The 17,374-nt window shown below is 36.6% G+C and overlaps 2 pseudogenes; both read right to left on the bottom strand.

Moving 5' to 3' along the window:
* Positions 1–1,196: 1,196 nt before the first annotated feature.
* On the bottom strand, positions 1,197–4,649 carry LOC114180584 (uncharacterized; annotated as a pseudogene).
* Positions 4,650–10,520: 5,871 nt separating this feature from the next.
* On the bottom strand, positions 10,521–11,822 carry LOC114180585 (protein CANDIDATE G PROTEIN-COUPLED RECEPTOR 7 pseudogene; annotated as a pseudogene).
* Between the last annotated feature and the right edge of the window lie 5,552 nt (positions 11,823–17,374).

The following is a 17,374-nucleotide window of genomic DNA, read 5'->3' as shown; positions in this document are numbered from 1 at the left end:
TGGAGCGTAACTTACCACTCATGTGACCTAACCTGGACTTATATAGTAACACCTTTTGGCCTACCTTAAAGTCCTTCCTAGAAAGCTTTTGGTCATGGAATTGCTTGGTCTTTTCTTTGTAGAACTTTGAGTTTTCATAGGCCGCAAGCCTAATCTCCTCTAGTTCTTACAACTGAAGTTTCCGCTCTTTCCCTGCTTATTCCAAATCCATGTTGCAGGCTTTCACGGCCCAATAGGTCCGATGTTCAATCTCCACAGGTAGATGACAAGCCTTTCCAAAAACCACCCTAAAATGTGACATACCTATTGGTGCTTTGTAGGCTGTCCTGTGTGCCCAAAGTGCATCATCCAATCTTATGGCCCAATCCTTTCGACTAGGCTTCACTACTTTCTCTAGTATCTTTTTAATCTCCCTGTTAGATATCTCTGCTTGCCCATTAGTTTGGGGGTGATATGGTGTAGCAACGCGATGTGTCACCCCATACTTCTTCAACATGTTTTCAAGCAGTTTATTACAAAAATGAGTCCCCTGGTCACTGATGATGGCTCGTGGTATCCCAAACCTACAAAAAATATTAGACCTGACAAAACTCATAACAACTCGAGCATCATTAGTCCTTGTAGCTATGGCTTCCACCCATTTGGAGACATAGTCTACAACAAGCAGAATATAAGAAAATCTAGAAGAAGGAGGAAAAGGACCCATAAAATCAATACCCCAAATATCGAATACCTCACAAAAAATCAAGGGTTGTTGAAGCATCTCGTCCCTCCTTGTAATAGATCTAGCTGCTTTTTGACATTTCTCACAATTTTCATACACCCTTCGTGGATCTTTAAAGATAATAGGCCAATATAATCCACAATCTAACACCTTCCTATTTGTTCTTTGTGTGCCATAATGTCCACCACAAGGGGACGAATGGCAGAACTCAAGCACATAAGGTATCTCAATATCTAGAACACACCTCCTTATGACTTGGTCACTACCAATGCGCTATAAGATTGGATCTTCCCATATATAGTACTTTACCTCACTTTTTAGCTTGGTTCTTTCAGACTTGGAGAGTGAGGGAGGAATAGCAGAAACAACCAAATAGTTAACAATGTCAGCAAACCAAGGTTCAGGAAACATACCTTTCATAGCAGTCAACGCTAGGAGGACTTCATCAGGAAAGTCATCTTGAATAGGAATGTTATTCTCCATTTTCAATTCTACTAAGATGGTCAGCTACTAAGTTATGTGCCCCACTTGTATCTTGAATTTCAATGTCAAACTCTTGGAGCAGTAGCATCCATCTAATCAACCTTGGCTTGGAATCTGATTTCTTCAGAAGGAATTTTAATGCTGCATGATCAGTGTAAACAATTACCTTGGAACCAAGTATATAAGGTCTGAATTTGTCCAAGGCAAACACAATAGCTAATAATTCATTCTCTGTTGTGGTGTAGTTAGCCTGCGCTGCATCCAATGTTTTGAAAGCATAATATATTACATGTGGTAGCTTCCCATCTCTTTGTGCAAGCACCGCTCATACTGCAAAGTTTGATGCATCACACATCAACTCGAATGGTAATGTCCAGTCAGGTGGCTGAATGATAGGAGTGGTGGTAAGCGCCTTTTTCAATGTGTCAAAAGCATTGTTGCACCTCTCTCCAAAGTCAAATGGTACATCCTTTTGCAACAAGATGGAGAGAGGGTTGGCTATCTTGCTAAAGTCCTTGATAAACCTCCTTTAAAATCCTGCATGTCCTAGAAAAGATCGAACCTCTTTCACAGAAGAGGGGTAAGGTAACTGTGAAATAATATCAATTTTAGCAGGATCTACAGATATACCATTCTTGGAAATAACGTGTCCTAAAACTATACCTTGTTCCACCATAAAATGACATTTTTCAAAATTTAAAACAAGGTTAGTTTCTTCACATCTCTCCAAGACTCTAGCAAGATTAGACAAGCAATTATCAAAAGATGAACCATATACACTAAAATCATCCATAAAAACCTCAATACAATGCTCCAACAAATCTGTAAAAATACTCATCATACATCGTTGAAATGTTCCAAGAGCATTGCAAAGGCCAAATGGCATCTTCCTATAAGCATATGTACCAAATGGACAAGTAAAGGTGGTCTTATGTTGATCCTCTAGGGCTATACAGATATGAAAATACCCAGAGAATCCATCAAGAAAATAGTAATGAGACATACCTGCCAATCTGTCTAACATCTGGTCCATGAATGGTAAGGGAAAATGGTCTTTCCTGGTGGCCTGGTTTAGTGTTCTATATTCAATGCAGACCCTCCAGCTATTCTGAATACGAGTAGGAATTAACTTGTTCTTCTCGTTCTTGACCACGGTGATCCCAGATTTCTTGGGGACCACATGTACAGGACTCACCCAAGTGCTGTCAGAAATAGGATATATAATACCTGCTTGTAGCAACTTAGTGACTTCCTTCTTCATAACCTCCATCAACTGAGGATTCAGTCTCCTCTGAGGTTGCCTTACTAGCTTAGCATCCTCCTCCAAGAGTATAATAACAGGGAGGTTCCCATCCCTCTCAAGATAAGCATATTTCAAATGAGATGGTAAAGGTTTCAACTCCAAAGTGGGTGGTTGTTCCACAGATGGCAACATTTTATTGCCTAAGGTAATTTCAGCCACCTCAGCATCACACTCGGACGCCACATAGGTATCAACTAGTGAACTCGCGTCCTCAATATCACCTGTTTTTAAGTTTTCTTTGTCGTCTAAAATTGTGTACGACATATTCGAAAAGGAAAAGTACAAAGAAGAGGAAAAGCCAGAAAAAACATCTGAAAAACCAAAAGCAAAATTGTTCACTACATCACTTAATAAATCAATACAAAACAAAGAATGGTTTTCAGTCGGGTGCTTCATGGCTTCCAACACATTGAACTGCACCTTCTCATCTCCTATCTCTATAGTCAAGGATCCTGCATGCACATCTATCTTGGTACGTGCTGTCATCATGAATGGTCTTCCCAAGATAATTGTGGTTGAACTCATTCCTTCATCATCCTTCATGTCCAAGATGTAGAAATTTGCAGGAAAAATTAACTTGTCCACACGGACAAGCACATCTTCTAGCACACCTGCAGGGTTAAGTGTGCTACGGTTGGCCAATTGAATGACCACACCAGTAGTCTTAAGAGGTCCAAGATGAAGAGAAGTAAAAACTGATAAAGGCATCACATTTATAGAAGCTCCTAAATCTAACATGGCACTGTCAAATTTAGTACTTCCTATAACACAGGGAACAGAAAACATACCTGGATCCTTACATTTTTGTGGTATTTCGATAGGTTTCCTGATCAAGCTTGATACATTTCTTCCCAAGTTCACAATCTCATTATCCCGAATACGCCTTCTATTGGTGCAAAGTTCTTTAAGAAACTTAGCATATTTAGGAATTTGCCTCACAGCATCCAACAAAGGGATGTTTATCTCTACCTTCTTGAAAGTATTCAAGATTTCTTGGTCCAACTCCTCCAACTTCTTAGTTTTCGGTTTCAAATGATTTGGATAGGGAGGAAGGGGAGAATAACATGAAGAAGAATTAGAAGATACTAACCTAGAGTCATTAGTGGGTGTAGGCGTCTCAGATGTACATGGTATTGGTTCGCTTGATCCTCCACTTTTATCAATAGGTGGAAATTCATTTTCCTCATCTTCATTCTCTTGGGCTTCCTCAAGTCCTCGTACCTGCTTACCCGATCTTAAAGTAATAGCACTTACATTACGCGAGTTGACCACAGTTTGTGCAGGTAGTTGACTTGATCCTTGATTAACTTTAGATTCTAACTTCTCCACCCTCTGAGTCAAGTTAGTAATCATCTTTTTTACTTCACCATTCTGCTCAACCACAACATTCATAAATTTTTCTACTAGTGATGCAACATCTGGTTGAGGTTGTTGTCTCATCTGAGGAGGAACATAGGGTTGCTCATGTTGTTGATTACCCCATTTCATATTTGTATGATTTTTCCAACTTGGATCATACCTATTGGAGGACAAGTCATAATTATTCTGAGATGTTCCATTTCCTCCAAACATGTTGGTAGCAAAAGCTTGACATGGTTCCTCCACAATAGTTCCTGTTAAGCTAGGGCATTCATCAGTATAATGGCTTGTTGAAGTACAAATTCCACACACCTTTGCTACTTTTGGAGTTGAAGTTTTGAACAAGCTTGCAATTTCATCAGGCTTCTTTTCTAACCCAGCTATTCTTTCATCCATCTTTTTTTCATTTGTTGCATAAGTCTCAACTTCGTGAACTCCCCTTAATGACGTTACTGAATTTGCTCTTGTTTCATATTGTTGGCTATCAGTTGCCTTTCGTTCAATCAACTCTCTAGCAGCTTGTGGCAATTGATCCAGAAAAGATCCTCCGCTTGCAGCATCTGCCCATTGTCTATCTGACGAATTCATTCCTTCGTAAAAGTATTGAATGAGGGAATGTTCTTGCATTTGATGTTGAGGACAAGATGCACAGAGTTTGTTGAATCTTTCCCAATATTCACTAAGGGTTTCTCCTTCTCGCTGCTTAATTCCATAAATTTCTCTACAAACAGCAGCCACTCGAGATGCAAGGAAATATTTCTGAAGAAAAATTCTTTCCATAGTTGCCTAATTAGTGATTCTCAACGAAAGGTAGTAGCACCAATCTTGTGTCGCTCCTTGAAGAGTAAAAGGAAAAGCTCTCATTTTGAGGGTTTCTAACGCGATCGTGGGAGATCTAAAGTTTTCACATATCATATGGAATTGCCTCAAGTGTTTGTGTGGATTCTTTCTTGATAACCCATGAAATTGTGGCAAGGCCTTTAGTAGGTCAGTCTTGAGCTCACACCGCTCTTCTGGGTATTGGATGTTGTTGTTGATGATGGGATTGTTGGATGTGGCCAAATGCCTGATGGTTCTTTCCTCTATTATGTTTGGATCTGGATTTGATGAAGGATCAAAGGATATATTTGTGAATGGAGGGGATGAATGTGTTGTTTCTGTAGTAGCTTCAGATGTAAAAGGTGTTCTCTCAATAGAACACTCAAATTCAAGTCTTTTACGTGCTTTGCGCAAGCTGCGTTCAAGTTCCGGATCCAATTGATAGATTTTACCCGGGTTGGCTCGGGTCATGCACTATTCAGTCCACCTGAAAGTGTTCCTCTGTTTTTTTTCCTATTCTTGTTTTGCAGAAAGATTTCAAGAAAGAAATAAGTTAAGATGTCGTTGGGTCTACTCCCAGGAAAGAGAGGTGCGTCACAGTGGACAACTTAAATACCAAGTCTTTCCTAGACAGAGTTTTCCGAACTAGTCTCAAAAAAATTTCTTAAAAGAAATTCTTAATCAAAACAAAAATAGAACTTTGCTTGAAATATATAAAAAGAAAAATAAAGACTACAAAAAAAACACAAACTCTATTAAACGTATATGCGTAAAAAAAAATAAATAAAATAATAAATGAATGAATAAGAATCAAAATAAAGAAAATACTAACCGTATTCCCCGGCAACGGTGCCAAATTTGATATCGATGTCGTTAGGAGATCAAATTATCACTACTTAACTTTAGCAACTTTAGTATTGCCAAATTAGTAGTGAAAAAACTAGTTAGGGTTAAGATAACACTGAGTTGTCTCACAACGAATACAAAATTGATTTCAAATATTTGACTTTTATAAAAATCCAATTAAAACTAGTAACCATGAAAATATGAGGTTTTGATAAGCAAAGAATAAATGACACAAAAATAAAATATTGTAAAAACAGTAATAGTAAATAGGTCAATTCCACTGCTATTTCAAAATAGGATTCATCATTGGTTTTCTAAAGATTATTGTTATTGATTCCTTGTTTAAGATTTCAAATTAATCAATGTAACTTCTTAATTAATTTGTTGACGTCCTCACTTTTAACCAAAGTAACTTCTCAATTAAAAGTAAGAACTTTGTAGATTAGTCCTAGTAAATTTAACCAAAGTAACTTCTCAATTAAACATTACTAGTCCTAATCATGTCTATTCTTTTAGACCTTATATCTAGTAAAAAGTTAATTAATCAAAGTAACTTCTTGATTAATTCTAATCTAAGTTTCTACCTCTAATCAAAGTAACTTCTCAATTATTAGCAAAAACTCATGCAATCATATGAAAGTTTCTAAAAATTAATCAAAGTAACTTCTTAATTAAAATTCAAAAACCCGTAGACTCATATGATTGTTATGTTCTTTAGATTTAACACTATGCTAACTTGCTATAATTTAAAAATCATTGCTTTAACTAGATTAAGAACTAAAAGACATAGATAAAAAATAAATCTCAACAAGAATCAAAAGAACAAATAAATTAATTCATCTAACCTCAGAATCCAATTAAGAAATTACAGTGGAACCAACCCTAAAAGCTTAGCCCTCCATGGCTTGGATGGAATACATGATAATATGATGATGGAAGGAAAAATAAAAGAAAAGGAAGAATGAGATATGTGGTGGATGATGGTATCTCCAAAACCAGAGAGTTTTTAAGTGTGTAAGTTCTGTCGCTTCTGCTCCCTTAAGTCTCTTTATATAGGCTTCAACTGGACTTTGGTCTTTATCTGTCGGTTGCTAAAATCTTTTATTTTTATTTAACTAATTAGCAACTTAATTTCTGTCCAATTTCCAATTCTGCCCCTCTTATTTAACCATTTTTGCAGTTTTCACCAGAGTTGACTGCTGACTTTGACCAGTGGACCAGTTGACAAGTTTGATTGTCCAATAGCAGCCTGACACGTGGCACACAGAGTCTCTCTCCAGAATTAGGGTTTGTTGCCCCTATCCTTGTTGCTGCCACAGGTGCAAGGTGAAATGACGGCTGCTTTGTTTCTCCGGCGTCGTTGCTCCGTTTCTCCAGCAAGGATGAAGCTGCGTAAATGGTGGACGATGCAGTGGTTGCTGCTGCGCGGAACGTCGACGAGTTGTAGATCTGTGGTGCATGCGTGATGGCCGTGCTCCATGGATGCGGGATATTGTAGATCCAATGGTTACACTGCTGCTTTGTGTTTCTTCTCCGTTGTTGTAGGTTCGTTCTGGTGCGAGGTTCACTTACTGGTGTTGTTCGAAGGTGGTGCTGCTGCGAACATGGTTGCAGGTGCGGTGGAGATGGAGAAGCGTGGTGATGATGGTGCGCGGTGCCTCGCGGTGGTCGGAAACGGCGACGACTGCCATGGAGGGTCATGGTGGCGACTAGGGTTTGAGGAAAATTAGGGTTTATGTTTTGGAGATGAAGATGATGACGTGGCAGCCTTCCATTGGACAGCTTGTTAGTGTAAGGATTGTTGCCACGTGGCTTGTTCTGGTTGGCCAATTTTAAAAGTTGAGGATTGCCACATGGCAGCTTATGAGTGACTGAAGTTTAAGTGGTAGGAGGGGTGTAACTTAGTAAAACTGGGGGTGCAGAATAGGTTTTTGTGGTCCACTTGCAGTAGGAGTGTGCAAATAAAATCTGGGGCTGCATTTAGCTCCTGATTTATTCTTTTCCAGAATTTCCTGATTTTGGACTCATTTTGTAACTTTGAATATTTCAAATCCACACTATTAATGACCAAAAATAAATTCCAGCTGCATTAACAAACGTTAGAATATCCAATAATATTTTATGCAACTAGAATCAATTTAACGCCATTTTTACCTAACTTACTCAATAAATCCAATAATCACAAATCCTAATTAAATCAATCTTTAAGCATAGAAAATGCAATTAAATCTCCAAATTTAAATATTAAACGAGGGCAAAATTTGAACTCATCAGCGAGACCACTCCTCGCTCAAAGGGAAGATCCCTCGCCTGAGCTACAACCACGCGAAACTCAAACAGTATCTCACGAGTTCTCGCTTAGGCAAGCCCCTCTTGCCTGAGGGAGACAGTACCTCGCTCAAAACGAAAGCTCTTCACCTGAGTGAGAGCTCGAACAGGAACTAGGGTGAGGTTCTGTCATTCTCGCCTAGGAGAGGCAAGCTCACTTGGGCGAGAGTAGCAGATCTCGCCACTGTTCTAACCTGTACCAGCCATACATCCAAACCCAACCAGCATAATAAGGCATTTCATACAACCACAGTAGCATACAATCAATATCCACACAAAGCAAGCCAAAAATACACCAACATTCATAAAGATATGAGGGACTCTAACTTCCCTTACTTGGAAAAGGCTAGTAAAGTACACCGACACTTAAATAACTGAGCAATATAGCTCCAAGAGCAAGTTCGCGAGCTAAAAAATAGTAGAACTTATTGAGTGCGTGATTACTTTGGTGAATCCTAACTGGACCATGAAAACAAACCATACAAGACTAACTTACGTGAAAGGAAAACAAAGTTGAACTAGCTTGCCACGGATTAGGGGAAAACCCTAGCAGAGCATTGTTGTTGCAGTTCTAAGAGAGGGAAAATGAAGCGTTTTTCTGAAAATGAGCAGAATGAAGGTATTAGAACTGTTTAGGGGTTTTGGGCACCCCTATGGGCTAGCCTTAGGCCCAATTGATTAGGGTAACCCTTAAATATTGGGGCGGAAAATAATTGGGCCTTATAGTTCTGAAGCTATTTCTCATATTCAAAGTTTAAAAGGTAAATTCTTTTAACAATGTTCTTTTTATTTATACTTTATATAGTTATTTTGATTTTGTTTTTTTTTTTCAAGTACATTTAAATGTGTAAGAATATATTATTGTCTCATTGTCATGAGTTTTTGTTTTTGAAAATATTCATGTTTTTATCTTTTATGATGAATGTAATAAATGATTTCAATTTTATTCATGTTTTGTTCATAGGAGTAATTGATGGATACAAGTTTAAGTCCTAATTTTGGTCTTGAATTTAGTAACTTTGAAGATGCATGCACGTTTTAGATTAATTATGGTGATAGTAAAGGTTTTAGAGATAGTAAACACTATCCTAGCAAGAGTAAAAAAATGAGTCTATTACTTCTTACATATATGTTTGTTACAAGGAAGGATTGCGAAAAACATATAAAAGAGACTTAAGACTAATAATCTTCGACCTGAGACAAGAACAAGATGTACCGCAAGAATGAAAGTTATAAGAGAGTCAATGGAAGATGTAGAGTAGTTGATTTTATTGATGATTAATCATCCACTAGAAACAATTCACCTATATATTAGCTTCTCAACGAAAAATAACAATTTGTCAAGCATATGAACTTGAAATGGCAAAACATGCAGAGATTCAACAAAAAGACATCATTTGACTTGATGAGTAAATATGTAGAAGGTAGAGATAATTTGGGTTATACAAGAGAAGATGCAAAAAGCTATCTGAACTCAAAGAGGAGAAGAGATATGACATATGGTGAAGCTGGAAACTTGTTATAATATTTTCAACAACAACTAATTGATAATCTTTCATTTTTTCATGCCTACCAAATGCATATGAAAGAACAAATAACAAACATATTTTGGGATGATACAAGAAGATTATATGACTATCATTGTTTTAGAGATGTCATTTCATTGGATACAACATATCGTACAAAATGAGATCATAGGTCCCTTGCAATGTTCTTGAGATTCAATCATTATAGAAGAGAAATGATATTTAGAGTAGCCTTATTGTATGGCGATACCATTAAATCTTTCAAATGATTATTTCATTGAGGGTGTTTCCGGTTGCATCATAAAGGCCCCGATTGCATAGATGAGATGCAAAAGTATGATCTATGAAGACGAAGAGACCCACGAGTAAATGATACACTTGTGGCTACCACTATTCAACTTCATGGTTACGAAAACCATTCTTTGCTTCTTTTTTTTTATCAGTTCATCACAAGAAGAGTTTCCCCAATTATATATAACCTAAAAAGTAATAAATTCTATAACTTCAACATAACCGTTTCAATTGAAGTTAATAAATAATGGAGACATGTTAAATTAAGTAAAAGGGAAAACGGGAATCACCAAAACAGTGGACACATGTTACTTTCATGATAGGATTTTTAAAGGACAATGATATTTTGACTACTAAATTTTGACAGCTTCCTCTTACAGTATGATGTGTCATTTTTTAAGTCATGCTTTAATATTGAGAATGAGAAAAAGAAAAAATAAAAAACCACTTAGAAGATAACACCTAAAGTTGGAAGAAAAAATTGTCAAAATTTAGTATTCAAAAAATCATTTTCTATTTTTATAACATTAATAAAAACGACCACTAAAACAGTGTTGTTTAAACATAGGTCGTTATAATAAATCAGAAATAATAATATTTTAATCTATTTTTTTATTCACTTTTAATTCATCATTTTGATTATTTTTAAATCATTATATTATATTAATAAAATTATTTAAATAAATAATTTAAAAGTGACCAAAGTGATAAGTTAAAAATAAATTAAAATATCATTATTCATGAAGAAGAGACACGGAAATTTTCTCACAGATTGAAGTGATTTTCGCACTTGATATTTACGCCCTGAATAAACTATTCCCATTTGTTTCAAGGAGAAATTTCATTCTTGTTGTTTGATATCGATCTCACATTCTTCTTCCTTCTCATCACTAATCGCATTGTTATGGAGAAGCCTAAACACGTAGAACATGACGCCGCAAAACACAAAACTAAAAGTTTCCTCAACGAGATAACTGACCCACTCGTATTTATCATCATAGGCTACAATGATCCTGAGAGGAACCAGTACAACGCGCGTGAGAAGCAAGTAGCCAATGACTACCTTGTAGAACCACCTCATCATGATAACGCTAAATTCGTGCAATTCCATGGCAGCCTTGCCTTGGGCGATAGGTGTAATTTCCCCGAGCGTTCGTAGGGACCAAACAACAAGGAAGAAGATCAAAAAGCAAGAGCCGAAGTCAAGGAGTAAGAAAACCAGGTTCCAAATGAACCAGTCTTTGATGTAGGGACCAGTCTTATGAACAACAGCAAGAGCCACACTAGCCATAACTTGAAGCGGGATCACCACGAAGATCACCTTCTTCCCCCTCCCCCGCGCGAACGGGTGGAGGAAGGTCCAGCGTGTCCCCACCAAAACGACCACGATGAAGAACAAAACGACGCGAATGGTGTGGAAGATGAAAAAGAGGACGTCCCAACCGCGAGATATGCCACTGACCTGGACGACGTACATGTCAACTGCAGAGAAGAGAAGGGAGAGAGCCTTCATGAGGAGCAGCAAGGCTATGAAGAGGTGAATCCGGTGAAGATAATGCTTGGTGACGTGGCAGAGATAGAGCCAGAAGGCGAGGAAGGAGAAATAAGCGATGGAGAAAAGGAAGAAGACGGCAGGAAGGTGAGTTTGGCCGAAGGATAGGTAGTTCGGGGAACCGTTACGGTTTAAGTTGTAAAACTCGGTGTGAACGGCCATGGTGACGGAGCTGCCGGCGGCGCAGTTGGCAAAGTAGAGGCTGTATGAGTTGGAGATGGTGACGGGGAAGGTGCGGTTGAAGGAGGCAGCCGGAGGGGGAGAGAGGTCGCGGAAGGTGAAGAGGTTTTGAGTGTAGGGAGAATCAAGGAAGCAAAAGTTAGGGTTGTGTTTGATTCCTGTCAAGACATGGAGGAGTGATTCTTTGGTTATTAGGAAGAACCCTTGCGACGAAGGGTCCGGTGGTGGCGACGAGGCCGCTACGAACACCGACGACACTGCGATCGACACGTGACCCGGATACGTAAACCGGAATGTCTCAAAGAGGATAAGGTGTCGGGAGTCGGAGGTTATGGTTATGGTTTTTATCTCCGCCGTTGAAGAAGACACCAGAAAGAGGAGGAGGAGGACTGCGGAGGCGATTTTGGTCATCCTCGACGTGAATTGGTGATTGTTAGAAGGAAGGAATGGACCCTGATGAAGGGACACAAGTTGTGTCACCGATGGTTTTCTCTGTTTTAATTGCTAATTGACGAAAAGTTGAAAACTCAACATGCAGGTTGACTTTCCAATGCTGTTACGATGTCGTATGTGTTTGGAGACACATGATCAACGCCGTCGTGTTACATGGCATTTGGGCGGATTTCTCAATTTTTAGGCAGCTTTACATACATATTCCCACATTTAGGGTTTTTCCAAACGTAGACAAATATGCCTCCATAATTATATAAATGGACAAATTTTAAAAAAATTTTGAAATTGGACAAATTGTGCTGATCCCACACGATTTCATTACGAAGAATTTGTGTCTCCTAAAATGATTTTCCAAATTCAAATGGTGAGTTATGAAATCGTGGGGCCAAAACGATTTTTAACTTAAAATCGTATAGGGATGAGACGATTTTCATTGTAATCGATTATGAAGGGACGTAATCGATTACAAAAGACTATGTTGTGCTCTTGGGATTCTATAATCGATTACACATTCCATGTAATCGATTATCAGAGAGGTCAATACCCAAAATATATGCAAATCTCATTTCCTTTATCTTTCTTTTATTATTTTCCCTCTAACCTTAACTACATACCACATACTTTTGATACTTCTACACATTTATAACCTTCTATGCCTCCATTTCACACACTCACACTCTCTACATGAAGTTATTTGAATTCTGCGAAGAAATAACGTGAAAGAAAAATTGAAAATTGGCATCACATAGTGAAGAAAAAACGTGAAAGAGAAGCGTGGGTTGTGATCGCAGAGTTCATTTCAACGAGGTCCCCTCATAATCGATTACAATAAAATCGTATGACCTCAATATGATTTCAGATTGAAAATAGTCTCGGTACCCCCACGATTTTAGAGATCGGCTAAGGGGATACACACCAGTGTAGGAAGGGATTTTGGCAGCGATTATTTTTCATATCCCGGACCAAAGCATATTGGGGCGAGGCCAAAGGATGATCGCTTTTGGCCTCGGTTGTTAACCGAAGCCATAGAGCCCTCTTCTGCCTCGGTTCCAACGTACCCGAGGCCATAGAGCACCAGCTTTCTGCTTCGATTCAAGCCTAATCGAAGCCATATGTGCAACTTATTTTTACTTTTTTAAAAAATTCGCCCACCTTTCACTAGTGCAAAATAAGCTTTTTATACCTACATTATTATACCTGTTCAAATCCATCAGGTATAAAACAAGAGGCGGATGATAATTTTGTAAATAATGTGAGATCTTTTATGCCAATTATACTTTCAACTGGTATAAAAATTAACGCGATGACATTTTTAGCAATATTGAAAAAGACTTTTTATATCGGTTATAGCTAGAATTGGTATAAATTTTGTATATATATATGTATATATATATATATGTATATATATATATACATATATATATATATATATACATATATATGTATATATGTATATATATATATGTATATACATATATATGTATATATATGTATATACATATATATATATATATATATATATTTTAATTTTTAAAAGAGATATTATACTTGTTGACCTTTTGACCGACATAGTATGTTTTCCATTTTCCATTTCTTTGGTTTATTCCCTTTCCTTAACATTTGTTTCAAACATAGTTCGTTGCTTCCCTTTCCTTATTCTTCGTTTCCAACATACCTTAACACAGTTCTTCGTTTCCAACATTTGTCGCTTCCACTTTCCAACAATCACCCTCACCGGCTGCCTACGAAGTAGCTTGCGAAGTCGCTTGCGAAGTGGACTATGAAGTTGCCATCACCGTGCAGAGTCACCTACAAAGTCGTCGTCACCATGCGAAGTCACCTCGTCACCGTCGCATGTTTTTTATGTGCTCTTCGTCTGCTAGCATCATGTTGCTAACCGATAATTATTGTTAACTGATGGAACCCTAACTGTTCATCATGTTGCTAGCTTGAAGTACTATCCCTAGCTTTAGTTAATTACTGCCAAATGATGGAACCCTAACTGTTCATGTTGCTAGCCTGAATTAATATCAACTATATACTTAGTAAAGAAGAAACATAATGATGTGGATGATTGTCCACACAAGTTGTTGTTTCTATAGAATCTATGCTAAGATAAAAGCATTCCCTTAATCAGTTTATTCAATATTTAATTTCTTCAATCACACCATAGTTTTATCATGGTTCCTGAAGCAATATTGTTTTCTTCAATGCTTGATGGTTAGATGACAGCATATACGAATGTATGTATTATTTTTTTAAAAGTCCAAATTCTCCTAAGTTTTTTTATTTTTTATTAATTGCTAACTTTTGTGGTTTTAGAAATTCAAGTCTTAAGGAGTGAAAAAAATCAAGGAAGAAGCATTGAATAACTTGAAAGCCTTGGGGTCAGCTTCTGTAGGGGCTAAGCGTCCAATTTCACCTGTTCAGACATTGGTTGGGGGATATCTGCAGGAGTTGTGACGCCACTATCCTAGTGGTAGGTGTAAACCGATAAAATTTTCATATAACTACTCTATATATCTCTTGTCCCTGAATCTCTTTTCTTTTTTTTTCTTCCTTTTGTGCAACATGGTAGCTGAAAATTTGGAATTAGATAAAAACTGGCTCATATTCACTAACATCAGCAACATAAAAAGTAGGAAGCATATACAAAATCTTGTCCCCTATGAGTCACTTTGCTTACATTATTAGTATTGTCACATTTATCCATTTGAATCTTCAGCAGTGATAGACCTTTCTGCAAATAAACATATCCTCTTATCACCTTCAATAATTCATGACCTTTCTGCAACTTTATAACTATAGTACATTCCTCTTCATAACATTTTATTCGAAGTCACCCTCACCCAGGCCTATTTGAAACCTAATAGAGCTATGTCTCTCTGTGATGAAATATACCAAGAATATAAAACTTAAAAATAACATGGGTAGCAAACTCCTAAAAGCATAGAATAGTGGATGAACTTAAAGTCTGAATTCAAACACATTAATTTTTCTTAGGGGTAGCAGAGATGACATTGTTACGAAGTTAAATCTTCAAAGTATTTGAAGTTCAGGACTAACATGCACACAAAATATAACTAACTTAATCCATACAATACAATAGATGTGCGTGTAGGTCCATGTTATTAGTATTTGAAGCACTGCAAAATAACAAGAAAAGAGACTCAGAATAAACTTTGGTTGATGATACTTGAACGCAATAGTTATCATCATTGTTCCCTCCGCCTCTGATATTGAATTGCGGAAATCACAGCTAACCTAAAAAAATAAAATAAAAACTCAATTATATGTACATAAGTTTAAGTAATTTGTTTCAAATAAAGTAACGAAATTGATGCAATGAAAAGAAATGAGAATTATATTAAACTATTGTGATGGGGCATACAGCCTCCACCAAAATTAATATGTCCTCTAATAATGCGACAAGCAGTTCTCTGAATCCCTCACATGTTGAATATGACCAACAACATCAATTGGTGGGTTGCTGGCCTCCATGACTACTCCAATCCTAACAAAATTGATAGGTCTTGATTGTTCTTTTTCAAATTAATTGGGACAAACTTAAAACCTATTATGCTATTATGTGTCTCATACCCGTGTCAAGGTAAACAAATTAAAAATTCAACTTAAAGCCCCAAAGAATGATCTAAATGTCTCTACCTATTTGATCAAAATGGCTGTCATCAAATACCAAGTTTGGATTTTAATGAAACTTTTAGTCCTGTGATTAAGCATTCTACTATTAGAGTTGTTCTCACTTATATGCTTTCTCAGCCAAATGGCCCATTCATCAACTTGACAAAAACAATGCTTTTATTCATGATGTTTCCAAGAAGATCTTTACATGCAAAAACTGTCTGGTTTTATTTCTCATGATCCTAAGCTTGTTTGTAAACTTCAAAAGCTATCTATGGATTAAAACAAGCCCCAAGATCATTGTTTAATAAACTCAGTCAAACTTTAACTGCCTTTGGTTTTCACTCCACTAAAAGTGACTTATTTTTGTTAATCAAATTCTGGGTCAATTCTACTCTTTTTATACTTGTTTATGTAGATGATATCATCATCACAGGTAATTTGGTAAGCCATATACATTCCATTACTTCTCTACTTTGAAATCACTTCCCTTTATAGGATCTAGGGCCTTTACACTATTTTGTTGGAGTTGAAGTTTCTCGGCAGTCTGATGGTATAGTCTACATCTGTCCCAAATCATGATATTCTAAAGTAAATATGTTAAGTTTGAAAGCTCAGCCAACTCCTATGATATCCTCTCTTTGTCTTACTCATGATGGATTGTTTACGGTTTCTGCATTTATCTTGGAACTAGGGCCTCATCTCTTAGCATTCCTAAAAGCAAAATGTAGTCTCCCGCAACAGCTCTGAGGCTGAATAATACTAAGATACTCTGAATACAGTCTCTTCTTGCTCAACTTCACATCAATGGAGGAATACCAAGACTAGTTCAATTCTATTGGTTTAAACAATGAATAATAATAGAACATTTTATTAAAATTTATATATATGCATGGAAGTTGTTGTGAATGTGAATGTAGATGCAGTTTATATGAGAGAGGGAGAGAGGGGTGTGACTGTTTCAGTTTCATTGCATTGTCTGGGGAGAGTGATAGAAACAGTTTCGAAGTGGTAGCTACAAGGTACTTGTTGGAAGAGAGGCAAAAGAAAAAAGAAAGCTGAAAACGAACTAGTTAGTATATATGTATATGTGTATCCACTACTTTGAACTCAAGATACAAACTATATGTATATATACTTTGAACTCAAGCATAATATCTTGTTTCTATGCCTCTGATTTTGTGACATTTTGCCAATAATCACTGTCACTGACATTTTACTTCTGTGCCTTTATTTTAGTGAAACTAAAGCAAATTAAGTCTGGTACGGGAAATTTTTTACCGTTGGTGAAGTTAATTAAATTAACTCAATGGGGTAAATAAGTAATTGAAAGAAGATGAAAGTAAAAAGGTGGTCTAGCAGTAGTTATACATTACTATGCACCATCCACTTATTTTAGGTCTTAATAAACAACACATGTTCATAATCATCACCTACATAGGAAAACACGCTACTATAATTTCTTACTGCAAATAAAATAAAAAGTTTCTAGAAATTTACTATTAGTAATGGAACAAACTAATTAAAAAAATTAGAAAATATAAAAAATTCAATCTGTTTTTAAATTTATGGAAACCATCTGAGGGTGTGAGAAACTATAATGAAGTAAAACAATACTTATCATCAATAAAAAGAGTGAATAATTAATAAGTAAATTTCAACAATACTGAAGTGTTTGGCTGTTGCTTAAATATAGAAGTGTCAAATAAATTCACCTAACAATAACTTGCCAACTTGACAGAGTTGGATGATTTTTAACTATACATTAATATAAAAAATAGTTAAAAAAATTGTATTAATCAACACCTTTAATTTAATTTTCTATTATTAATTATGAATTAATTTAATATGTAAAGACAATAATCTTT

The sequence above is a fragment of the Vigna unguiculata genome, chromosome 4 (assembly GCF_037176805.1).
Source record: "Vigna unguiculata cultivar grain cowpea cultivar isolate G323 ecotype 2 chromosome 4, ASM3717680v1, whole genome shotgun sequence".
NCBI lineage: Eukaryota > Viridiplantae > Streptophyta > Magnoliopsida > Fabales > Fabaceae > Vigna > Vigna unguiculata.
Note: the sequence above shows the minus strand (reverse complement) of the source record. Positions and strands in the feature narration are given on the sequence as shown.